The sequence below is a fragment of the Hirundo rustica genome, chromosome 34 (assembly GCF_015227805.2).
Source record: "Hirundo rustica isolate bHirRus1 chromosome 34, bHirRus1.pri.v3, whole genome shotgun sequence".
Lineage (NCBI taxonomy): Eukaryota > Metazoa > Chordata > Aves > Passeriformes > Hirundinidae > Hirundo > Hirundo rustica.
In genome coordinates, this window is record NC_053483.1 from 533,020 (window position 1) to 560,134 (window position 27,115).

General features: G+C 49.1%; 1 pseudogene; it reads right to left on the minus strand.

Annotated features, from left to right (window-relative positions):
• LOC120764662 (uncharacterized) overlaps positions 1-27,115 on the minus strand; it is a 263,621-nt pseudogene that overhangs the window by 210,622 nt on the left and 25,884 nt on the right.

Below are 27,115 nucleotides of genomic sequence, written 5' to 3' on the forward strand. Positions count from 1 at the left end.
CTGAGATCAGTAAATGAACCATCTCAACTCCCGCTTGTACGAGGGATCGTGACACCAGGGCTCTGCCCAACGTGGGACCTCCAGTGGGGGATGGAGTTGGAGCAGAGCACGAAGCTCTTCCTGCACTGGGGCCACTCACAGGGCTTCCCTTACCGGTGCCTCCATTGGTGTCTGGTCATGTGAGACCTCCGTGAAAAGCTCTTCCCACACTGGGGACACTCGTGGGGCCTCCCCCAGTGTGGATGCGCTGGTGGGTGGAGAGGGTGGAGTTCCGCGTGAAGCCCTTCCTGCAGTCGGGGCAGCGGAAGGGCCTCTCCTCTGTGTGAATCCGCTGGTGCACGAGGAGCTTGGAGCTCGTGCGGAACCTCTTGCTGCATTTATCACACTCATAAGGCCTCTCCCCAGTGTGGGTCCTCTGGTGGCGGATCAGGTCACAGCTCTGTATGAAGCTCTTCCCACATACATCACACCCGTGGGGCCTCTCCCCGGTGTGGATGCGCCTGTGGCTGGTGAGGGTGGAGTTGTGCTTGAAGCCCTTCCCGCAGTCGGGGCAGCGGAAGGGCCTCTCCTCTGTGTGTGTCTGCTGATGTCCAAGGAGCTTGGAGCTGGTCAGAAACCCCATCCCACACTCGGAACACTTGTAGGGCCTCTCCCCAGTGTGGATCCTTTGGTGCACCGTCAGGTAACCACGGTGCCTGAAACACTTCCCACATTCCCCACACTTGTATGGCCGTTCCCCAGTGTGGATCCTTTGGTGATAGATCAGGCTGGAGCTGTGCCTGAACCTCTTCCCACATTCTCCACACTCATGGGGCCTCTCCCCAGTGTGGATCCTCTGGTGACTGATCAGGTGGGAGCTCTCCCTGAAGCTCTTCCCACATTCCCCACACTTGTAGGGCCGTTTGTCTGTGTGAATCCTCTGGTGGTGAAGCAGGTGGCACCACCAGGTGAAGCTCTTCGCACACCCAAAGCACTTGTGGGGCTTCTCCCCATCAGGAAGCTGCTCATGGACCACCAGGTCTGAGCTCGGGCTCCATCTCTGGCCGCCTTCCTGGCACAGGGTGGCTCTTTCCTCCTCAGATCCTCGTGATCTGCTTTTGCAGTCTCTTCTCACCAGGGATCGCCAGGACTTTTCCTCCCCGTGGGATTCCTGCACCGTGGAGCTGCTCAAAACGGCCTCTTCCACGAGGATCTGCCGTGGGGATTTGTCCTCCCTGGTCTCCGTGCTCAGCTCCTTGTCTGGGGGAGGAAGGACAAGGAGAGGATGGGATTTGCCTCCGTGCCAGAGGGAAGGGGAAGGAGATCCCCTCAGTGCATCCCCGGCAGGACGGCGTCGGCTGCGGGGTTGTCCTGCAGCCGGGGGCCGTGCTGGGCTGGGAGATGGAGCAGGAGAGAGGGGGAAAGGGGCCACTGACTTCCTCCTCACCTGCCTGGCTGTCCTGGGCCATCTTCCTCTTCCTCACAGCCTCCTCCTCCATCTTGCGAAGGTTTGGGAATTGGAAATCCTGTCTGGGGGAAAACAAGGGATGAGCACGTTGAGTTTGAAGGTCTCTCTGCCCAAGTCCATCTCTAGAGGTCACCGGGCATCTGGGGTCCACAAAAAACAGGAAATTGGGAGTGAATGGATCTACACTGTGGGCAACTGGGAGTCACTGGGAACATGATGAGAGGGACTGAGATTACTCCAGGGGCAACTGGGATAATACTGTGAGGAACTGGGAACAACTGGAACTTTGATGGGGGAAATCGGGATCATACCGGGAACACAGTGGGAAAAGCTGGGTCCATGCTGAGAAGAACTGGGATCACACTGAGGGTGATGGGAATCATCCTGGGAAAGGATGGGAGTGGCTGTGAGCAACTGGAATCATGCTGAGAGCAACTGGGATGAAGTGGGAGTGACTGGGAGCATGCAAGGGGTGCATGGGACATACTGGGAGAGACAGGGGGTCACTGGAATCATACTGGCGGCTACTGGGGTCATGCTGGCATTGACAGGGAGTAACTGGGAATCACACTGGGAGCCACTGGCATCGCACTGGGAGTGACTGGAATTAGACTGCAAGTGACTGGAATCATACTGGGATCATACTGGGAGTGACTGGAATAGTACTGGCAGAGACTGGGATCATACTGGAGTCAGACTGGGAGAGACTGGAAAGGTGCTGGCCGTGATTGGAACCATACTGGGGGTGACTGGGTGCAATGGATCATACTGGGAGTGACTGCGATTTTAGCATGACTCACTGGGATCATACTGGAAGTGACTGGAGCCATACTGGGAGTGACTACGGGTCCCACTGGGATCATCCTGGGAGCCACTGGGATCCAGTGGCTGTGACTGGATCCTCAGTAGGGGTAACTGGGAGCTGCTGGGCCCATGGTGGCAGGAAACTGTGAACACACTGGGAGCAACTGGGATCAACTGGAAGGTACTGGAACCATGCTGAGGGGACTGAGATCACAACTGGGATCATACTGGGAGTGACTGGGAGAAACTGGGAAAGAATGGCATCATTCTCAGGTAACTAGAGCCTTACTGGGGCAATTGGGAGTGACTGGGAATGACTATGAGCATGCTGAGTGCAACTGGGATATACTGGGAGGGGCTGGAAACATGCAGGGGGGACTGGAACAACACTGGGAACAGATGGGATCATGCTGGGAATGACTGGGACCACGCTGCAGGAAACTGGGAGTGACTGGACCTACACTGGGGGCAACTGGGCATGACTGGGACCATGCTGAGAGGGACTGGGACTATTCCAGGGGAAACTGGGATCCTACTGGGATCACAGTGGGAACAGCTGGGTCTGTGCTGGGAAGAACTGGGATCACATTGAGGGTGATGGGAATCATACTGGGATTGAGTGGGACTGGCTGTGAGCAACTGGAATCATGCTGAGTGTGGAGTCCCTGCAGCCCCTTGCCATAATACCTAGGGCCTGGCCTTGGCAGGACAGATCATAGAGTCACCTGCCCAGCCTGAGACAGAGAACTTCCCAATGGGGCTCTGGACACGATGGTTTGCCTCAGTTTCTCCCCTCCCTGATTCCCCTGGCCCTTTGGTTTCTCCTTTCCTCTGTGTCTCCATTGGTTTGGGGTTCCCGGGGACTGGCCCCGTTTTCCCTACAGGACACTGACCTTTCCTGCCCTTTGCTCTGCCCCCGTGCCTCAAGGTCTTTGGCTGCTGAAGCTCACACTTGAGCTGGAGACCGGCACACGTGCTCCCCTTTCCAATCTGGATTCCCCTTGGGCTTCTGGAAATAAACCTGGCTGGAACGGATCCAGTGCAAAGGCCTTCTGGCCTCTCCTTGCTGAGCTGCCCACGTGGCGTGTGTGCATGTGTGAGCTTGACTGCTTCGCCTGAGCTTCCCCAAGCGGCCTTTCCACCGCAGAGGCTTATCGGCTCTGGGCTTCAGCTCCACTCCCAAAAACCACAACGCAACACGCTTTGGCCGAAAATTACCCAAATGGGCCTAAAATCTCCAGGACCTGGACTGAGACCCAGACCAAGATCAGCACCAGAACCGGCACCAGCACCAAGACTCAGACCGACACCGAATCCTGAGACCGGCACCGACAGCGGCGCTGCTCTGGGACGGGCACCGAGACCAAGACTGGGACCAGAACTGACACCAGAACTGAGAGCGGCACCGCTGCAGGACCGGGACCAGGACCGGAACCAGTACACCGGAACTGAGACCGGCGCCACAGAGGCACCGGGACCGGGACTGAGACCAAGACCGTAACTGACACCAGAACTGGCACTGGGACCAAGACTGAGACCAAGACCGGCACCGGAACCAGCACCGAGACTGGCACCGCTCCGGGACTGGGACCCAGACTGAGATTGGCACTGGGAGCACTCCGGGACCAAGACTGACACCGCTACCGGCACTGGGACCTGGACTGCGCTGAGATCAAGACTGAGACCGGGACTGAAGTCAGCAAAGAAGGGCTCCAAAGTCACCAAAAACACCCTTCAAGAGACCAAAAAGTGGCAGAAAATCACCCCAAAATGATTAAAAACTGACTAGAAATTATCCCAAAATTACAAAAAATGGCTTGTCGTGGGGTGACTGTGTATCCCCAATCGTCTGTTGGGTGCAGGGGGGAGGGCAAGCGCGGTTTGTTTTTCCCCAGGAAAACTCTGCTCATCGGAGTGACCTTGAAGCAGGGGAGCTGGAACACAGCAAGACAAAAGAAGCTCTGTTGTTTTTTCCCCGGCAGTTAGTTAGTTAGTTTAGTGCTAGCGTAGTTAGACGCTGTAGAATAGCTGAAGCTTTTTGCTTTTTTTTTTTTCTTTTCTTTTTTGTCCTTTTTTTCCTTCCTTTTTGCTTTTTTTGTCCTCTCCTCGGAACTGTTCCAACCTCTCCGGACTAAGGACCTGGGGAAGCACCGGGGGCCTCCACAGGGGACTCACCCCACCAAGACCAGCCCTGCACATCTCCTTTTCTCCCAGCGTCAGCAGAGGAGACGGAGCGGTGGAGCACAGTGACGACCCTCGAGGAGACTTTCTTTAAGTTTGTTATCCCTCCGTAAGCGGCACGAAGCTCTTGTCATCGGGTATTGTGCTGGGAGTGCTTTGCCTGTTTAATAAACAGGTTTTTTCCACTTCTCTCTGAGGAAATCTTTTTTCCCAAACCAGTTGGAGGAGGGGAGGGGGGCCCCGTGGGAGGGTTTCTCCCAAAATCTGCCTGAAACCACCACAAACTTATTGGTGCCCATACGTGGGGCATGAGAGAGTGGAAAAACCCTGTACTGATTAATATTTAGCAGTCAGTAATTATGCTGTTTGACCTCATGTCTCTTGGGATGGGGGCCTTGCTGTGTTTTGGATCCTCAGGCTTCTTTGAGGTCTTAATACCTTTGTGGTCCTTAGGTTTATTTGCATATCCAGAGATAGCCCCAATATTGTCACTAATACGCAGTTTTTACAGCAGAGGGACACGGATTAGAGTAGCTATTGGCCTTGGTTTAATCATAATCATTTGTAGGAAGTTTATAAAGGTGCTGAGATCTTTTCCTACTATGTATGGGTCATGGTTATGGTTATTCACCCTGTTTGTGGGAGGAGGAGCAGAGGATGAAGTGTTGCAGTCTTTCATTTCCTTCTTCTCCTCTGAATCGGTTAAATCATTGTTGGAGAATGTTGAGTTTCCCCTGAGTGTTAAAGAGACCATCTTTCTGGTATGTCATCTGGTAAGCCTCCTCTATACAGTCTGCAGGTCCTCTAAAATATGGGCTGAGATTTCTAGAGGGGCTGATAAAACTCCTGACCCAGGCAGAGGAAATCCTGAGTGGTGTGGAGAATGGGAGGATATGGGCCAACTCCTCAAGGAATTCTCTGACCCTGTAGTCTGGGATTTTCCACGGGAACAAATTCAGAATCCAGTGGAGCTGGGGAAATACCTGAAAGAGAGGTACCATGATGGCTCTAAGGGGGAAAAGATCGCTGCAGTAAGCTGGGCCCTGGCATATGCTTATCGCACATTGCTAGAGACTGTAGGGCAGCAGACAGAGACGGGGGGAAGGGATACAAATCAACAGCTACCCCAGTCACTCAGGCTGCAGCCAACACCCCAGTTATGAAGCCAGCAGCTAAACTAGAACCTGAGCCTGAGTCGGCAGCTAAAGCAGACAGTAAGCCTAAGCCCCTGGCAGTTGCTCCGGCAAAGAAGCACACAGTCAAAACCAATCGACCAGTGGATGATGATGACCCAAGAGAAGGACCTTCACCAAAATCAGAAACCAAAGCTTCTAGCACAGGATCAGAAGCAAATATTGATTCCTTTTCCCTGAAGGACCTTCGGGGCCTAAGAAAAGATTACCGGCGACAACCTGATGAATCTATAATTAGTTGGTTAGTCCGTCTTTGGGATGCTGCAGGTGAGGCTACAATTCTGGACGGCACTGAAGTGAGGCATTTGGGATCCCTGTCACATGATCCAGTCATCGACCAGGAGATGATGAGAGAGGCTAGTCCTTGCAGTCTCTGGATACGGGTCCTAGGAAGTGTGGCAGAAAGATACTTGTGTGCAGATGATCTCTATATGCAGCAAACCCCATGGAAGACCATAGAACAAGGGATTCAACGCTTGAGAGAAATGGCAGTGGCAGAGATGGTTTTCTCAGATGACATAAACACTAGGAACCCAGACTTGGTATCATGTACATCTGTGATGTGGCGAAAACTTATACGACTCGGGCCATTAGAATACGCTTCTGCTTTAGCAGTAATGAAGCGGGAGGACATGGAGGAGACGGTGCTTGATATGGCAAAGAAGCTCCGAGCATATGCAGATGCTGTGCATGGCCCAACACACGCCAGGATCGCAGCTGTAGAAACACGTCTACAGAAACTAGAGGATAAGATAGATGAGAATCATAAGAGACTCAGGGAGGAGATTAGAGAGGACCTTCTCCAAATCTCAGCAGTACAGATCAGAGGTTCTGGTACCCAACGTAGACGCTCCCCGGCTAGGGAGAGAGGATACACTCCACGTGCTGAGCTGTGGTTCTTCCTGCGGGATTGCGGAGAAAATATGAACAGATGGGATGGAAAATCTACGGCTGCCCTGGCACAACGGGTGCGTGAATTGAAGGAAGTCAAGACTCAAAGAGGGAGTTCCACCAAAAGGGAAGCGGCTCCAGTTGCCCGTAGCCGAACTGCCAGGTATGACGATGATGACATGTCCGACCCCCTTGAAGGAACCTCTAAGACATATGCTCAAGGAAAGAAGGATAACCAGGCTTAGAGGGGCCCTGCCTCTAGCCAGGTAGAGGCTAGGGAAAACCGTGTATTTTGCACTGTGTGGATTCATTGGCCTGGCACATCTGAACCACAAGACTATGAGGCCTTGGTTGATACTGGTGCGCAGTGCACATTAATGCCATCAAGACATGTAGGGGCAGAATCTGTCTCTATCGCTGGCGTGACAGGGGGATCACAAGATTTTACTTTGGTGGAAGCAGATGTGAGCCTAACTGGAAAGGAGTGGAAGAAATACCCTCTTGTGACTGGGCCAGAGGCCCCATGCATTTTGGGCATAGATTACCTCCAAAGTGGGTATTTCAAAGACCCGAAAGGACTCAGGTGGGCATTCAGGATAGCGGCTGTAGTGACAGAGGGCATCCGGCAATTGAACACCTTGCCTGGACTGTCTGAGAATCCCTCTGCAGTAGGACTCCTGAAAGTACAAGAGCAACGGGTACCAATTGCCACTTCTATAGTGCACCGCCGACAGTATAGAACAACTCGAGATGCTGTGATTCCCATCCATAAGATGATTTAAGAGCTGGAGACCCAAGGGGTGGTTAGTAAAATCCACTCACCCTTCAACAGCCCCATTTGGCCTGTGCGCAAATCTGAAGGAGAATGGAGATTGACTGTGGACTACCGTGCATTGAATGAGGTGACACCACCACTGAGTGCTGCCGTGCCAGACATGTTGGAGCTCCAGTACGAGCTGGAGTCCAAGGCAGCAAAATGGTATGCCACAATTGACATTGCCAATGCATTTTTCTCCATTCCTTTGGCAGCAGAATGCAGGCCTCAGTTTGCCTTCACGTGGAGGGGAGTGCAGTACACCTGGAACCGACTGCCCCAGGGGTGGAAGCACAGCCTCACCATCTGCCATGGACTGATCCAGACTGCGCTAGAAAAGGGTGAGGCTCCAGAACATCTACAGTATATTGATGACATCATTGTGTGGGGGAACACAGCAGCAGAAGTGTTTGAGAAGGGAAAGGAAATCATCCAGATCCTCCTGGAAGCCGGTTTCGCTATCAAGAAGAGTAAAGTTAAGGGACCAGCTCATGAGATCCAGTTCCTGGGAGTAAAGTGGCAAGATGGGCGGCGGCAGATTCCTACAGATGTCATCAACAAGATTACAGCGATGTCTCCACCAATCAATAAAAAGGAGACACAAGCTTTCCTAGGTGCTATAGGTTTCTAGGGGGTGCATATTCCCGAGTATAGTCAGATTGTGAGCCCTCTTTACCGGGTCACCCGCAAGAAGAACGATTTCCACTGGGGACCTGAACAGCAACAAGCCTTTGCCCAGATCAAGCAGGAGATCGCTCATGCAGTGGCCCTAGGCCCAGTGAGGACAGGACCAGATGTGAAGAACGTGCTCTACTCTGCAGCCGGGAGCCATGGCCTGTCCTGGAGCCTTTGGCAGAAGGTGCCTGGGGAGACTCGAGGCCGACCACTGGGATTCTGGAGCCGAAGCTACAGAGGGTCTGAAGCCAATTACACCCCAACTGAGAAGGAAATCTTAGCAGCCCATGAAGGAGTTCAAGACGCCTTGGAGGTGATTGGCACAGAGGCGCAGCTCCTGCTGGCACCCCGACTGCCTGTGCTAGGGTGGATGTTCAAAGGGAAGGTCCCCTCCACCCATCATGCCACTGATGCCACATGGAGCAAGTGGATTGCTCTTATTTCGCAGCGCGCCCGTATGGGTCAACTGAATCGCTCTGGGATTTTAGAAACAATTACCAATTGGCCTGAGGGTGAAAATTTTCGCCTCATAGATGAAGAACAAGAGCAAGTGACACGGGCTGAAGAGGCTCCACCATACAACCAATTGCCAGCAGAGGAGACGCATTATGCCCTTTTCACTGACGGTTCCTGTCGTATTGTAGGGATGAACGGGAAGTGGAAAGCAGCCGTGTGGAGCCCCACACGACAGGTTGCTGAGGCCACTGAAGGAGAGGGTGGATCAAGTCAACTTGCAGAACTCAAGGCTGTTCAATTGGCCTTGGATATTGCTGAAAGAGAGGGGTGGCCAAGGCTCTACCTCTATACCGATTCATGGATGGTAGCCAATGCTCTGTGGGGATGGCTGAAGAGGTGGAAAGAGGCTAATTGGCAGTGTGGAGGGAAACCAATTTGGGCTGCTGAGGAGTGGAAAGACATTTCTACCAGGCTAGGGAGACTACCTGTGAAAGTCCACCACGTAGATGCCCACATCCCCAAGAGCAGAGCTAATGAGGAGCATCGAAACAACGAGCAGGTAGATCGGGCAGCAAAAATAGAGGTGTCAAAGATTGATTTAGATTGGGAACACAAGGGAGAGTTGTTTTTAGCTCGATGGGCCCATGATGCCTCAGGCCATCAGGGCAGAGATGCCACCTATAAGTGGGCCCGAGGCCGAGGGGTGGATCTAACCATGGACAGTATTTCTCAGGTTATCCACGACTGTGAGACGTGTGCTGCCATCAAGCAGGCCAAGCGGGTGAAGCCCCTATGGTATGGCGGGCGATGGTCCAAGTATAAGTATGGGGAAGCCTGGCAGATTGACTACATCACCCTTCCCCAAACCCGCCAAGGCAAGCGCTACGTGCTCACAATGGTGGAAGCCACCACGGGGTGGCTGGAGACCTACCCTGTGCCCCATGCTACTGCCCAGAACACCATCCTGGGCCTTGAAAAGCAAGTCCTGTGGAGACATGGTACCCCTGAGAGGACTGAGCCAGACAACGGGACTCATTTCAAGAACAGCCTTATAAACACCTGGGCTAGGGAACATGGCATTGAGTGCGTGTACCATATTCCCTACCATGCACCCACTGAAGGCCAAGTGGAGAGGCACAATGCATTGTTAAAAACCCAGTGGAAAGCATTGGGGGGGGGATCTTTCAAGAATTGGGAGCAGCATTTGGCAAAGGCCACCTGGTTGGTCAACACCCGAGGCTCCACCAACCGAGCAGGCCCCGCCCAGGCTGAGCCTCTGCATACAGTAGATGGAGATAAAGTCCCAGTGGTGCATGTCAGAGGTCTGTTAGGGAAGACAGTGTGGATCAAGTCTGCCTCAAGTACAGACAAACCCATTCGTGGGGTTGTCTTTGCTCAGGGACCAGGTTGCACATGGCGGATAATGCAGAAAGATGGAACAACACGATGTGTACCTCAGGGAGATCTGATTGTTGGGTGAGAATCATTTATAAACCTCACTGTCTGCTAAATGCTATTGCCATTGTCTGTACATTAAACCACGCAGAATGAAATAGAAGGAAATGTGTAAGTGAGAGGGTATGTGTTAAGTGTTGAAAGTATGAGCAAGTGTTGAAGGTATGAGTAAGTGAGAGAGGAATCCTTCTGCCCTGCAGCCTGGGGCCTGGATTCAGTGGCTCAGTGTGGAATGTGACAGGAGCATGACAGGTGTTGCTTGTATTCTTTTTTTGTGGGGAGAATGGATGGAAGTTTTATGTGGAATATACGTTGGTTCTGTCTGTAAGTCGACGATATGGGGATAAGGGGTGGAAGATGTCCTGGGGTGACTGTGTATCCCCCAATCGTCTGTTGGGTGCAAAGGGGAGGGAAGCGCCATTTGTTTTCCCCAGGAAAACTCTGCTCATCGGAGTGACCTTGAAGCGGGGGAGTTGGAACACTGCAAGACAAAAGAAGCTCTGTTGTTTTTTTCCCTGACAGTTAGTTAGTTAGTTTAGTGCTAGCGTAGTTAGACGCTGTAGAATAACTGAAGCTTTTTGCCTTTTTCTTTTTCTTTTTTCCTTTTTTTCCCCTTCCTTTTTTCTTTTTTTTGCCCTCTCCTCAGAACTGTTCCAACCTCTTCAGACTAAGGACCTGGGGAAGCACCGGGGGCCTCCACAGGGGACCCACCCACCAAGACCAGCCCTGCACATCTCCTTTTCTCCCAACGTCAGCGGAGATGGAGTGGCGGAGCACAGTGACTATCTTCAAGAGGAGACTTTCTTTAAGTTTGTTACCCCTCCGTGAGCGGCATGAAGCTCTTGTCATCGGGTATTGTGCTGGGAGTGCTTTGCCTGTTTAATAAACAGGTTTTTTCCACTTCTCTCTGAGGAAATCTTTTTTCCCGAACCGGTTGGAGGAGGGGAGTGGGGCCCGTGGGAGGGTTTCTCCCAAAATCTGCCTGAAACCACCACACATGGACAGGCTGAGGATGGCTGCCTTGCATTGTTCATTTGCATTGGTCAGCACCATCTCCTCCAGGACCTGTTCCTGGGCTCCTTCTTTCTTAACCTGTAACTCGATAGCTCGGGTTAATCGCTCCACAAACGTTACAAGAGGTTCTAATTGAAGCAAAGGCATTTCCTGAGCCTGCTTGAGGGCTGAGACCCATTCACCATCACCACATAGATATTCTAACAGAATTGGGAAATTATTATTATCAACAGCTGTTTCAGGATTTTGCCAAAGCTCCAGAAGTAAATCTCTTCGGAGCTCAAAGGGAACTATAGGATTCCCTGCTAAATTTCCTTTTAAAAGGTTGTGAAAGTATTAACTTTCATATCCAAAATTCATCTGAGCTTTGTATAAATCCGAATCGCTTTTGTGGGGGTTAGGTGTCCCAATCACCATGGACAAACCCCCCTCTTTTTGACCGTTGATATGTGGACAGGGGTAGCAGAAAAGTTGGGATTGGTTCCCGCTTCCAGGTTCCCGGCTCCCCCCCCGGAGTGTGGGACCTGGGACTGTGGGCAGGGAAACCGTGGGAACCAGGGGCAGGGAGGGGCTGGAGGCTTGAGTCACACGGGGAGGAGTTGGAGCGCGGAGGTTTGAGGGTAGGGGACGGAGTCAGAGGAGAGGGCAGTGCCAGGAGCGGCACCGAAGGGAAGGAGGGGTCTGGGAAGAGGAAGGGATTGCGAAAGGGATTGCGGGAATCAGGGACAGACAAAGAGAGAGGCTCCTTTGGCATCTGCCATTTTGGGGAACAAAGAAGTCTCCACCATCTTGTGATCCCCCCACAGAACTGAGACCAGCTTGGGATTCACTGAGATGGGGGGCTTGAGCACCTGAACTGTCTGCAAAAGTAAACCGAACACGGGGTTTACAAACTGGGGAAGAAGGGAGGTTTGAGGAAAGTTTAGGGTTTCCTCGAGGAATCTGGCCAGGATTAGTCGAGCAGGGGGACTCAGGAATTCAAGGAAAGCCAGAGGAGCTGCAGCTTCCCTGCCCTGTCTGGTGGGCTGCTTTCCTCAGAATACCCGAGCTTGTTGAAGGGATTTTGGCCTTGGGAGAGGGAGAAACTGAGGAAACGGGAAAAATCACAAAGAACTGGCTGGTTTTTTTCTTCATTTTGCTTCTGCAATGCAAGCTCCAGAGAGGAAAATTTGCAGATTTTTTACCCTTAGAGGAGCATGATTCAGCCAATTTATTTGCAACAGCTTCCCAACATTCCAGGAAGTTTATTTCTTCTAGGGACACATGTGGAAAGTGAGAAAACAAACAGCGAATAAATTTTTTTCAACTGTTTCTTTCAACAATCAGTCCCACCATCATCCAAGGCACTTCAAATTTTGTAAAATACTCTTTTCTGGCACACAGACAGCCTAGCACCCATTTTTTGGCTCAGATTTTAAGTTTCTGTGCCCCCTTTGACTGCAACTGGGAAACTGAAAGAAACAAACAAAAAAACAAAAAAACCTCGCTGGAGAGAAAAAAAAACCCGAGAGGAGAATCTGTTGCTTTTTCCACCCCCGGGGCAGTGCAGCTGAAACCAATTTTCTTCTAAAAGCACCCTGAAGATTTTGTCTGAAGGCAAAAACCTTCCCCCAAAGGAAAAAAACCCTCCCTGAGGTTTAAAGCCTCTGAAAGATTTTTCCTAAGATTCCCGAGTTGGGAACACTCACCAAAAATCCAGCGTGCAGACAAAAAAACTTCCCAGTCACTCCCCTTTGCCTGAAACTGACCCGTTTGGTGCAAAAAGAGCTTCCAGTTTTGGTTCCCAGGGTCGGCTGTCCACCAACACGTGCTCACCTTCTCTGGGAGCAGCCTGTCCATCGGGAGCCTTCTTTGCAGCAATCTGATGGGGTTTTTTGAGTCCAAAGGAAAACCGCAGCCTCTCTCTCTGCAGTCCAGTGTTTCAGAGACTCCACAATGAACACCAAGCCTGACCAGTCTGTCTCTCTGCGTGGATGGGCCACGTTTCTGGACTCATGTGCCTGCGTGGGGTTCCTCGGTCACGTGCTCCACATGTGGTCCTTCGAGCCCCCTGAGAGCCCTTTGTGGCTTCAGGCACCATGCTTGGGCATCACCTACAGTGTCTCTCTCCCGGAGCCCCGGCTCCATTTTTGCCTTGGCTAGCTTGAGAGAGAATCCATGCCAGGAAGGAATTTTTTCCTTCAGGTCCTTAAAGATCCCAGAGGCTGCTGGAACCTTTTCCTTTAGAGAGAGCAGGTCTCCATCAATGGTAAAAGGAAAGAGTCAGCCCTTGATCTGGGGGGAATCATGTCTTTATTCTGGGGTCCTGTCCCCACAGGGTCTGGAGCTCAGTCCAGTCCCTGTCCCTGTCCCCATCGCAAGAGAGGGATCCATGTTCTTCTCCTGGCTTTTACCACGGGGGAAGGGGCTAGAGGCAGGGACAAGCCACTACCCAACCAGGGATAAGGTGGGAGTGGAACAGAGTTGGATTACATTCCAGTGTGGGAGGATGAGCGGGGAGAAGGAGCAGGGACTAACCTCGTGATACATGATGGTACAGGAGAAACCATTACAAAACCCAATATAAAAATGAAATACAATATAAACCAAATTAATGCACTACAACCATCGGGAGCCCGACCAACTAGCACACGATCAGAAGCCCAATCAACTGGCACAACATCAGGAGCTCAACCAACTGCTACAAGATCAGGAGCTACTATTGAGTCCTTTTCCCTGAAGGACATTATGGCCTAAGAAAGGATTACACTCGACGACTTGATGAATCTATAATTAGTTGGTTAGTCCGTCTTTGGGATGCTGCAGGCGAGGCTGCAATGCTGGATGGCACTGAAGCCAGGCATTTAGGATCCCTGCCACATGATCCAGTTATTGACCAAGAAATGATGAGGGAGGCTCACTCTTGCAGTCTCTGGGAACCTGTCCTGGGAAGTGTGGCACAAAGATATCTGTGTGCAGACGATCTCTATATGCAGCAAACCCAGTGGAAAACCATTGAACAAGGGATTCAATGCTTGAGAGAAATGGCAGTGGCGGAGATTGTCTTCTCAGATGACCTAAACACTAGGAACCCCGACTTGGTACCATGTACACCTGTGATGTGGCGAAAACTTGTACGACTTGGGCCACAAGAATACTCCTCTGCTTTAGCAATAATGAAGCGGGATGAGACAGAGGAGACCGTGCTTGATATGGCGAAGAAGCTCCGAACATATGCAGATGCCGTGCATGGTGCAACACATGCAAGAATTGCAGCTCTGGAAATGCATACACAGAAATTAAAAGACAAAATGGAGGAGATAAAAGAGGCCTTTCTCTAAATCTCTGCAGTACAGGTCAGAGGTTCTGGCACCACACGCAAACGCTCCCCAGATAGAGAGGGAAAAGGCACCCCACAGGCTAAGCTGTGGTCCTTCCTGTGTGATTGTGGAGAAAACATGAGAAGATGGGATGGAGAATCTAGTGATGCTCTGGCACAACGGCTGCGTGAATTGTTGGAAGACAAGACTATGAGAGGAAGTTCTACCAAGAAGGAAGCAGCTCTGGTTACCCAGGAAAATAAGGACAACCAGGCTTAGAGGGACCCTGCCTCTAGCCAGGGAGAGGCTAGGGAAAACCATGTTTTTTGGACTGTGTAGATTCGTTGGCTGTCGTGGGCTTTCCCCGACATTCAGGTGGTTTCAGGGTCCTTTGCTCCCCTGCACAGCTCCGAGCCAAGCCGAAGGAAGAGACAGAGTTCTCAGGTTTAGATTTTTCAATGTTGCATACTTCGTTTATTGTTTCTTATCTTACAATTTTCTCGGAGTCCAACAAGATGTTCACAGCTGCATGGATTCCTCACGTCTCCCCCCGAGCTGGGTTGTCCTTATCTTTTATACTAATTACTACGTATTTCTTGTTTACTATTTCTTTGCAATGTCTATCACTATTACTAAAAAGGTCACCTTTACTTTGACCCAATCCTCACTAACTACTTTGTGCCACGTCAATGCAGCAATGGAGTGAGGGAAGGAGAATGAAGAAGAAGGAGACAACGCCCCAGATTCTCCATCTTGTCCCCATTCACTCCAATGCTAGGAACCTAAAACTACTATTTTCTCACCCTGTGATAAGCTAAACTACTATTTTTCACATTCTTGTGGCCTGTAAACCTTCTCTCAGTGTAGGAAGTTTTTCCCATGGACTGAGATCAAAGCCAGAGTCTCTCTGAGCTCTGGGCTGGGGTCCCAGACCCCCCTGCCCAGGTCCCTGACCGTCCAGGGCAACCAAAGGAATGCCCTGGACTCCAACAGTTGGCCTGGCACATTAGAATCACAAAAATATGAGGCCTTGGTTGACACTGGTGCACAGTGCACATTACTCCCATCAAAACACGTGGGGGAAGAATCTGTTTCCATTGCTGGCGTGACAGGGGCTCCACAAGATATGACTTTGGTGGAAGCTGATGTGAGCCTGACTGGAAATGAGTGGAAGAGACACCCTATTGTCACCGGCCCAGAAGCTCCATGCTCATTTCAAGAACAGCCTTATAAACACCTGGGCTAGGGAACATGGCATTGAGTGGGTGTACCATATTCCTTATCATGCGCCAGCAGCCAGGAAAGTTGAATGATGCAATGGCCTGCTTAAAACCACCTTGAAGGCACTGGGTGGGGGGACTTTCAAGAACTGGGAGGTTAATTAGGAAACGCTACCTGGTTAGTGAACACTCGAGGTTCTACCAACCGAGCAGGCCCTGCCCAATCTGAGCCCCTGAGAACAAGAGATGGAGATACGGTTCCAGTGGTACACATGAGAGGAATGCTAGGAAAAACTGTTTGGATTAATTCTGCCTCCAGCAAAGACAATCCTGCTCCTGGGGTTGTTTTTGCTCAGGAACCTGGCTGCACATGGTGGGTGATGCAAAAGGATGGAGAGACCCGCTGCATACCTCAAGGGGACCTTGTTTTTCGGTGAACACTGTGACTGTGTCTGTATTTCTATTCACATGTATATATATGTATATTATTTAAAGGTTTAAATTCAATATAATATGTTAGTGTGGGAAAAAAATTCGGGGTGGATAATGTTGGGGTTTAAGTCTCCTGGAGAATCTTTTCCCCCCTCCCAAGTTGCTAGGAGACTAAGTGCTGAGTGCTTAGTTTTGGGGGAGGGAAAAAAGCTCCCGGAGAGAGTGGAGGGTGGGGGGATCTCGCGGCTTTTTCTTTTCTTCTTCCGGGGGGGAGCATGGATCGGGCCACGGCTGGCTGCTGCAGTCCACAGGTAACGAAGGAGTCTGGTCCTGGGAATTCTACCATCTGTTGGAGTATCCAGGAATTCGGAGTTTCTTCGTTGTCCTGCTGGATTTTGGGTGAGCCCGGGTCCCGCCGCTGCGGCTTCTCCGGCACTGCCACCTCTGCCTGCCGAGGACACCCCCTGCCTGCGGAGGACAGTCCACCGCGCCCGGCTTCCAGCCATCAGCGCCGGAGCTTCCACCGTTTGTCCTCGGGGTTCTTGGTTCTGTTCTACTATTGTTATAATTGCTGTTGTTTTTTTGTCTGTCCTGTTATATTTACTAGTAAAGGACTGTTATTCCTTTTCCCCATAGCTCTGACTGAAAAGTTTTATTTTTAATCTTCCAAATTATAATAACACAGAGGGAAGGATTCAAATTCCTCATTTCCTAGAGAGGCCTGCCTCTCCTTAGCAGACACCTGTCTTTTCAAAACCAAGACAACCTCCTAGACGTGGATGCTGCAGCTCCAACAATACACAAGACACATCACTGGCTAGGAAAGCTGAGTTTATCAAAGTGAGTAAAAAGCCTCATTCAAATTAAATTCATACTGTCTTTGTCGTCCTACCTGCAAGGCTCCTGCAAGAAGGATAACAAAGAACACTTACTTTTTAAATTATAACTGAAAGAGTGATTTGTCGTAGCTCATCTATTAGCTAGACAAGATAAATCTGGTCCTAGCAGACCCAGCTCGGCTGACCTGGCTTGTTCCAGAAGTCCCAAGGTGAATGGGAGAGCTCGTGCAGACACCTCAAGCAGTCACAGGCAGTGCAGAGAGCAGACATATCGCTGGTCAAGGAGCTGGGCAGGGCTGAGACCCAGACCTACGAGTGTCTGCAACCGGCAGTTTTGAACCTCCTGTATAAGGGATTTCTGAACAATAAAATGTGCTGTTTGTCTCATGATCAAGAGGTCTCGAGTCATGGTTTCTGTCACCCTACCCAAAACCTCCTCACATTACAGTGGGATTCAGCCCTTTTGGGTTAAAATTGAGTTGTTCAGAGTGGGATTTGAGTGGTTTTGAGGTGACAGATTGATCCCTCCTGGCTTTTGGAGTGCAAAGAGATGGAGAACACTGCATCAAATCCCCCAAGAAGACACAAATCCTGCAGAATACGGCCCCAAATCCTAAATTCCCCCTCAAATAACAGTGTAATGGTGGGATCTAGACATCTGTGGACAAGTTCTTTCTTTTCAACCCTGTTCTGGCTGTTTTTAAGGGATGAAGATGAATCAGAAGAAAATGAAGGCCAAAACCAAAGGTTAACCAGCCAGGTGTCTTCCCAACATGGATCACAGGGAGTGTGGGTCACCAGGGCACAACGTGGGTCCTCCAGTGGGGGATGCAGCTAAAGCAGCACACAAAGCTCTTCCTGCACTGGGGGCACTCACAGGGCTTCCCTTAGAGGTGTCTCTCTTGGTGTTGTGTCAAGGCTGAGCCCTGTGAGAAGCTCTTCCCACACTGGGGACACTCATAGGGCCTCTCCCTGCTGTGCATGTGCTGGTGCCTGACGAGGGTGGAGTTCTGCTTGAAGCCCTGCCCGCAGTCAGGGCAGTGGAAGGGCCTCTCTCTGTGAATCCGCTGGTGAAGGAGGAGATTGGAGCTGGTCTGAAACCTCTTCCTGCACTTATCACACTTGTAATGCCTTCCCCAGTGTGGATCCTCTGGTATTTTATCAGGCTGGAGCTCCTACTGAAGCTCTTCCCACATTCTCCACACTGGTAGGGCCTCTCCTCAGTGTGGATCATCTGGTGGCAGATCAGGTTGAAGCTCTTCCTGAAGCTCTTCCCACATTCCCCACACTTGTGGGGTCGTTCCCCAGTGTGAATCCTCTGGTGACGGATCAGGATGAACCTCTTGCTGAAGCTCTTCCAACACTCCAATCACTTGTGGGGATTCTCCCCATCATGAAGCTGCTCGTAGACCACCAGGACTGAGCTCTCGCTCAATCTCCAACCACCTTCCTGGCACAGGGTGGGTCTTTCCTCCTCAGATCCTCATGATCTGCCTTTGCAGCCCCTCCTCCTGCGGAATCTCAGGGACTGTTCCTCCCCGTCGGATTCCTGTGCCGTGGAGCTGCTCAAAACGGCCTCTTCCACGAGGATCTGCCGTGGGGATTTGTCCTCCCTGGTCTCCATGCTCAGCTTCTTGTCTGGGGGAGGAAGAACAAGGAGAGGATGGGATTTGCCTCCGTGCCAGAGGGAAGGGGAAGGAGATCCCCTCAGTGCGTCCCCGGCAGGACGGCGTCGGCTGCGGGGTTGTCCTGGTCAGTTTCACGACTGGGTGTGGCTCTGGACGCTTCCCTTGGAGCATCTCCAAGGCATGGAACGTTGGAGCTGCCCCCAGCTGTGGTGTCCCTGAGAGGGGAACCTTGGAGCTGCCAGCACGGTGATGTCCCCGAGAGGGGAACGCTGGGGCTGTGCCACTCCTGGCCCGGCCCCAAGAGCTCTGGCAGCACCTGGAGGAGACACCAAGGCTGAGCTGGGAGGGAGGCAGCAGGATCATGGAGTGCAGGCCCCTGCCCTGCACAGACAGGCCAAGAGTGGCAGCCTGGGCATCCCCGGGAGCGGTGTGCAAAGGCTCCTGGAGCTGCTGCAGCCTCGGAGCTGTGAGCATTGCAGTGGCTGCAGAGCTCTGGGGAAAGGCCCCGGCCCTGGCTTGGGGCTCAGCCGGTGGCCCAGGGAGCAAATGAACTTGCAGCTTGTGGCCCAGAGCAGGGAAGAGCAGGGGCAGTGCTGGCTGGGAGAGCCTCTGGGCAAGGGCCTGCAGCACCAGGACACAGGTGTACCTCAGTTCCTGAGTGTTTATTCATCTTAGTTGTCTCTTTTCAAGATTTCCTTGAAGATTAATGGGGCTGGCTTCCATCCTTTCCCAGCACTTCTTGTCATCCCATTCACTCTTTGCTTTTCATGTGCTTTCAAAATTTTCCCTTTTTCCTTTTGAGCTGGCATGTCTTCAATTTCTTTTCCTCTACTTCTTTGATTTCCCTTTTCTTGCCTGATTGCAGCATTTGAATTGGCGTACTTTTGGCAAGTGTTGGTCCATTTCACTGCCCCTCATTTAATCTCATTCCATGTCAATTCCGTGTCAATCCAGCTGGTTCCATATTTTCTCGCTTGTTTTCATTTGCACTGTTTCTCATTCTATCTCCTTTCCTGAGTGTTCGACTTTGTTCTTTGTTTACAAGATTTCATTCACTTTCCCAGAAGGAAGGCATTCCTTAAAGAAGTGGGAAAGAAATCTTGCAATTCCAATGAAGATTAATTGGGCAGGCTTCCCTCCATTTCCCTTCGTGTCTTGTCATGTTTCTTTTTGAGCTGGCATGTCTTCAATTTCTTTTCCTCTCCTTCTTATATTTAACTTTCCTGCATGATGTCAGCATTTGAATTGGCATATTTTGGCAAGTGTTTGTCCTTTTAAGTGCCCCTCATTTTGCGTCTGTCCATTTGGTCTCAACCCCTCCAGTTCTGAATTTCCTCGATTGTTTTCATTCCCACAGTTCCTCATCATATCTCCTTTCTTGAGCATTTGTTAGACTTTGTTCCCCATAGTCAAGATTTCAATGAAGATTAACTGGGCAGGCTTCCTTCCATTTCCCTTCCTGTCTTGTCATGCCATTCAATTTTTGCTTTTCACATGCTTTCAAATTTTTTCCTATTTCATTTTAAGCTTGCATGTCTTCAATTCCTTCTCCTCTCCTTCTTTGATTTACCTTTCTTGCATGGTGTCAGCATTTGAATTGGAGCAGTTTTGGCCAGTGTTGGTCTTTTTCACTACCCCTGATTTCATTCCAGTCCAGTAGGTCTCATCCCCTCTGGTTCCAAATTTTCTCAGTTGTTTTCTTTCACACTCTTTCTCATCATATCTCCTTTCCTGAGCGTTCGTTCAACTTTGTTCTCTGTTTTCAAGATTTCATTCCCTTTTCTGAAAGGAAGACATTTTTTCAGGAAAGGGAATGAAATTTTGTGATTTCAATGAAGAATTCTTGGCCAGGCTTCCCTCCCTTTCCCTTCACTTCTTCATGTCACATTCTCTATTTGCTTTTGAAGTGCTTTCAAAATTTCCCTATTTTCATCTTAAACTTGAGTTCCTCAATTCGTTTTCCTCTCCTTCTTTTATTTGCCTTTCTTGCCTGGTTGCAGCATTTGAATTTGGCAAGTGTTGGTCAGTTTCACTTCCCCTCAATTCATCCTAGTCCATTTGGTCTCAATCCCTATGGTTCCATATCTTCTTGCTTGTTTTTATTCGCACTGTTCTTCATCATATCTCTTTTCTTGAGTGTTTGTTCGACTTTGTTCTCTGTTTTCAAGATTTCATTCCCTTTCCCAAAAAGAAGGCTTTCCTGAAGGAAGACGGAATGAAATCTTGCCATTTCAATGAAGATTAATTGGGCACATTTCCATCCCTTTCCCTGCGCTTCTTGTCATCCCATTCCCTCTTTGCTTTTCATGAGCTTTCAAAATTTTCCCTTTTTCATTTTAAGCTTGTGTCATAGGTTAGTACAGTTTGGTTTTTTAGTTATAGAAGAATGTAGAATAATTCTCCAGGTCAGGACCTGGGAATTGCTTTGGAAGAGACAGGGACCTATCAGAGAGTTACTTGGAATATTGGCGTCTCTTCTGACCACTGAAATTGTTAGCTGTGACTTTGGGAAGTACCATGTAAAACCCTGTGAATTTCCTGTGGGTGGGTCCTTTTTCTTCTTCTTTTGGCCAAAGAGAGACAGGTAACATCGAGCTGCTCCTGCTGCTCCCCCCTTTTTGGGAGGGGAGCTGGTCTGAGGCCTGGCCGGATTCCATCGGCTCCCGGGTGAAGGGGGGGAAGGAGAGGTTGCTGTTCTACAACAGCTACTTTCTTCAGACTTCCCTGGAGCAGGGAGAGATCTCTGCTGGGCCCCTGATAAGAGCTATGGGCACCATTTGGGCCAAAGCCACCCCGATTTACACCAAGGGGTGGGCTGAGAAGGCATTTATGATCCTGCCTGGTCTTTTTGTGATTCTGGACTGCCCGAGTGCCCCGATCTCTGATGTTTCTGTGAGTTCTTCCTCCCTCACCAGCGCAGCCTTGAACATCTAACACCACGAGCTACAGAGAGAGAGACAAAGACTCCAAGCAGATTTAACTCTTTCTTAGCAACATGAAGCTTCCAGAGCTTAGCCCTTCTCTGAGAGAGTAAGAAAGGACAGAGTAAACATAAAGAAAAAACAGCATGAAGCAGTAGAGCAAGAGTGAAAAGACTATTGGGACAGAAGGTTGAAGAGCTGGTTGTTCTATTCTTACTTGAGCCATGGAAATGAACTCTATATTTAGATCATTCCTTTAAATCATGGAAAAGATACGCATTTGTGGAGATGATTATTTTAATTTGTGTGTGGTTTTGAGCAAAGATGTTTGTGATGAACTAAGTAATATCCTATAAGATGCTTGAACAGAGATAAAGATGAGAAGCCCCCTGCGCCAGTGAAGAAGTGAGAAGATCTCTCTGTACCTTGAGGTGAAGAATTCTTTGGTTTGGAGTTATTCATCTTTAGAAGGTGACACCCCAGTATGCAAAAGTCTAAGACCCATAACCCATGAGCAGCTTGGGAAACTGCTCCTGGGAGGGTCACAAAGGCAGGTTTCTCTGGGCGGTTGTTTTTGTGACAGTTTAAAACCCACAAGAGAACTGTTCTAAGTTGTCAGTGGGATCCATGACTCTAGAAGAGACTCTTCTCCTAATGAATTGATGAAAGACTATTGTCAGATTAATAAAACTGACTGAAAATTACAAGTTTTGTCTCTTTATGTTGTTTTGTAAGAAAGTGAACAGTTTGTAAGGGGAGGGAAGAGTGTTTTTGAAGTTTCATTCCGTTTTAGTTTTTTTTCCAACTTCCTTTTTTTCTATTCTTTTAGTGCATGTTAATAAAACTATTTGTTAATTTTAAGGTTGAGCCTGCTTTGTTTTCTCCTAGTCTCTCTCCCACAAAAAGAGTAAGTACTAAAACCAAAATTTATTGAACATGAAACCACTACAATAGTTGGAACCCAAATGTCACGGGTACAATGCCTACCTTTAGCCTTACTGAGGATCCGAACACAACCCAGGTCAGGCCTGGGAGTGTCACCCTATGAAATGATGTTTGGGTTACCCTTTTTAACCACCCAACATGAAAATGCTACCTATGAGGTAGGGGAAATGAGCATTAAAAGATACGTTAACACCATTGCAAAAACTCTTGAAAACTTACGGATGAAAGGAATAATCCCTCAAACCACACCTTTAGACTTTAAAATCCATAATGTTCATCCAGGGGAATGGGTGCTAGTAAAAACCTGGAAAGAACAATCTTTAACTCCTCAATGGGAAGGTCCTTTTCAGGTATTGCTGACGACCGAGGCTGTGATCCGGACCAAGGAACGAGGGTGGATCCACGCCAGCAGAATCAAAGGACCTGTGGAAGAACCTAAGGAGTGGACGATTACATCTGAACCGGGTGATACAAAACTGACTCTTAAACGGGGACTGGGTGGTAATGAACTGGGAAGACCCAAATGGTCCAAGAAACATACCCAGGATCACACCTAATTGGGAGATAAGGCCAAGCTTATATCAGTGGTTTCAAGTACCACCTGGACAAGCTTTGAGACACCTCAGATACCCTCCTTGGGGAGGAATACTTCCACTCCAAACAGGAGGATCAGGACTGTTTCAGACAGAGAACTCTTGTATTCATGCCTTAGCCTGTGATTTATGCAAAGAAGAAGAGGAGTTGCAACTTCCATCAGTGCCAGACCAAATACCCTGTTTGATCCACCCAAATACCAGACATGCTAGCTGGGTTAAATGTAAATGTTTAGATTGTGGGAAGAATTGGTATTGTAGTTCACACAATCGACGCTCTCGTTGCAGGAAGTGTCAAGGGCCAAATCGATCTCCTATCCAGGCAGAATTCGAAGAAACTGAAATAATAACTTTGTTTTGTGGATGGGAATTATTAGTGCCTGTTGAATGGGAGATACCTGAAGAACAGTGGGAAACGACAGTTAAGGAGTGTCAGAAACGATTTGTCTGGAAATTAGCTAAGAGGAAGTGACAAGGAAATAGAGGGCAAGACCAGACTGGCCTCTGTATTCGCCACCAAGAAGATCAAATACACCTGCTGTGGGTTGCAACCCCATAGGCATGGGAGGTGGGAGTATAAGCCATACTGGACCTCTGTTACTCCTTTTTCTGTCACTCAAGTTTTGTCTTCTCCCTTTTGGGATATCGACAAGGCCATGCTACAGATGTTACCAAAAGCTGTACATGGAAAGACACCGAGGTTCTTTTTTCATCTCTCACACTCATGTCAACAGCCACTGTTATAACCCATCCAAATTAGGCAATTGCATACATAAAGGGAAGAAGTACTGGATTGCAGAGAACTTAGGAACAAGTGGTAGCAGGATGGGAAGTCAGTGCCCAAAAGAGGAGAGATGGATTTGTTTTACCTACATTATTAGGCACAAAGCACCAGATTTAGTAAAAGAGCAATTGATAAGCAAAAAGGCTAAGTCAGTACAACCACCTAAGCCTGTGCCAATTTCGATCAACGATTTGTATACCAAACTTGAACAGCAATTAGAAAAAGAAATAGATATCTCAAGAATGGGTAAAAAACAGTTTGTAGAATTAGGAGAAAGAATAAGTGAGGAACTTAACATAACCAATTGTTGGGTCTGTGGAGGGGCTTTGATGTCAGAAGAATGGCCATGGAAAGGCAGCAGCTTAGGCCCAATTGAGCTTCTTAAATGGAACCAAGCAAGTACAAGTGGAGAAAACAGACCAGAGGGGTGGATTTTAAGCTCAACAGTGATAGGGGAAGAATGTCTCTGGTGCACTGGGAGAAGGTTCCTTTATGAAGTAGGAAAAACACCCTGTAAAAGATATAAGGTTAGTAATGGAACTTCTGTATGGTGGGTCCCAGAAGAACCAACTGTGTATTGGACCCAAGAAAAAGAAAAAAAAGTGAATTGTAAGTACGATAACAAAACAAAACCTTTTCAATGTAATGATACAGGTAAAAATCCTTACTATGGCATCCCGGAAATCTCCAAATTTTGGGAGAATATAGATCAACAAAAATTTAACTATAAAAAAGCTCCAGACGGCTTATTTTGGATATGTGGAAAAAGAGCATACCCAAAACTCCCCTCTCAGTGGAAAGGGAGCTGCACTCTGGGAATTATACAGCCAGGATTTTTTCTTTTACCAAGACCTGATGGGGATCAATTAGGGATACCAGTTTACGAGGATCTAAAGAGAAACAAAAGAGAATTGATTGGAGGATTCCAAAAATGGGGAGATGAGGAATGGCCCCCTGAACGCATACTGGAAACATATGGGCCAGCCACCTGGGCACAAGATGGGAGTTGGGGATATCGAACCCCAATTTATATGCTAAATCGTATTATAAGACTTCAAGCTGCTGTAGAGATAATAACGAACAAAACTGGTCAGGCAATGGAATTAATATCAAGGCAACAAACCCAAACAAGAGCGGCTGTGTATCAGAATAGGTTGGCTTTAGACTATCTATTAGCTGAAGAAGGGGGTGTTTGTGGAAAGTTCAATACATCAGATTGTTGTTTAAAAATAGATGACAATGGAGATGCCGTCCAGGACATAGTCAATGATATCAGAAAAATCGCCCATGTACCAGTTCAAAAGTGGGAATCAATGCTAAATACTAGCTGGTGGGATAATGTGTTGGGAGGAGAATGGTGGAAAAAGTTAGGCTTCTTCCTTTTATGCGCTACAGCTGGTCTAATATTTCTTCCTTGTCTGATTCCCTGTTTCATTCAGCTCATCACCAGTGTGGTACAAGGCATGCAATTAGTGAACATGGACCAAAAGTTGCCTACAACAACAACACCACAAAGGATTATGGTGTTAAAGAAACAAAATAATATAGAAGACCCCTTCAAAGAAGCGAGATTGATTTGTGAAAAAAATGAGCGAATAATGAAGGCTAGAAAACAATGAATATTGCTCGAGCCAAATTAATTATAAAAAGAAAGAGGGAGGATTGTGAAAAGTGCATATTATATGGCTCTACGCAAGATATTTACTATATGTGTTGTGTTGTGTTAATTGTTAATGTTGTATTAATATTTTGATAGTATAGTAAATGTAGTTTTGTAGTTAAAATGTAGTTTTTATGTACCAACCACAGGAAAACGTAAATCTTTCAGAGAAAAAAGAATTTACTACTTCCTTATCAGAAGAGACCAACTTCTCCTGCCTCGCTCAGCCCAGTGGACGCCACAGAGATTAAAGGAAAAAAGTGATACTAACCAGAGACAATTCTTTGTTTGAATGGAATTTATGCATCATGTATGAACTGTATGAATATTCAAGAGGGTATTGCTTTTAAGAGATAATCCTTTGTTAACAAGAGTCCTTCCCCGAAGATTTTCACTCGGGGAGGCACCCAGACGTCTGAAACTTTGTTTTTATTGTCTCGTATTGTCCTAACTCTAAAATTGTTCAATTTTTTTACTATAATTCTATTTTTATAACCATCTTATTTACTATTACACTTTTAAAATTTTAAAAACAAGTGATTGGCGTTTTACACAATGCTGATCCAAGGGACTGGGATCAGGCTCTGTGAGTCTCCATCAGACTCTGGGGCTCCACAGATCTGCGATGGGGCTCTGTGGGGCTGGGACACAATCCCGTGGGTCTCCCTGGGTCCAGTCCCTCCCCAGAGCTCCACACGCTGCAGGAGGTTTCTGGCTGTCACCTCCTGTCTCACGGGAGCATCCAGGGATCCCATCGGCTCGGCTACGGCGGGCGGGAATTCCTCTGCTTCCAGCTGGGATCCGGAAGATTTGTGGTGGCCGACGGCGCTGCCCAGGTCACCAAGAGGCGCTGGGAACACGATGGGATCGAGGTTGAGGAATGAACAAATCCCCTGGGACACACCTGCCTGGAATGTCTCCGGAAATCTGTCAGATATGGGCGGGAGGCATTGGAGCATAAAGGTGGAGAGGACAGATTTCCCATGGGAATATGAGATTTGGAAATGTGGCATTTGGGAGAGCTAAAGCTGGGAACATGAGAATTCCCATGGAAATTCCATACATGGATCAGGCCTCAGTCAGGTCTCTTGTCCAGGCCTTGGCACTTCAGGGTTTAGTGGTGGGCTTGACACTGCTGCCTTAACACTTGGACTTGATGAGCTCTGAGGTCTTTTCCAACAGAAAGGATTCTATAATTCCATGATTTTATCTGCTGGATTCAGTCAGGTCCATGTTAGCAGCATTACTTTATCAAAAAGGTCCCTCTTGCTCAGCTCTTGTGGCCTAAGGCTTCAGCTCCTTTAGCTCCTGGTGCTAAGCTGCTCATGCTGAATGAGACGACTCAGAGAGAAGAATACAGTTCATCCAATTCCTTCTGGGACACTGAGAGGGGAGGGTGTGGAATCAGGAGCATGGTTTGGTGTGGCCTCCTCTCTGCCCTTCACGCCTTTCAGAGCTCAGAAACAGCCAAGAGCTTTCTCCAGGAGTGCAATGAAGCAGCTGTTCCTGCTCCCAGGTCTGCCTCCTGCCAGTCTCTGACCTTGCCTGCTTTTGTCCCTCTTGCTGTGTCCTCTGTTCCCCCTGTGCTCGGTGGCTGCTGCCCAGGACTGTGGAACTGGCACAGATCCAGGGGTCGAGAGCCTCCTTTCTCTGCCCTTGGAGCTGCCTGCTCACAGCAGCCTTTTCCATCTGGAAGCTGCACATGCAGAGGGAGTCCTCAGCTGTGTTCCTTGCACAAGCCCCAGGAGCCCAGGGCTGCCATCTCAAGTCCCTGCTGGCCATGAGGGCTCCCAGGTGCCTCAGGCTGCTGTGACACCAGTGCACACGGGAGGGAAGAGTGGCAGGGGCTGTGCTGAAAGTCAGC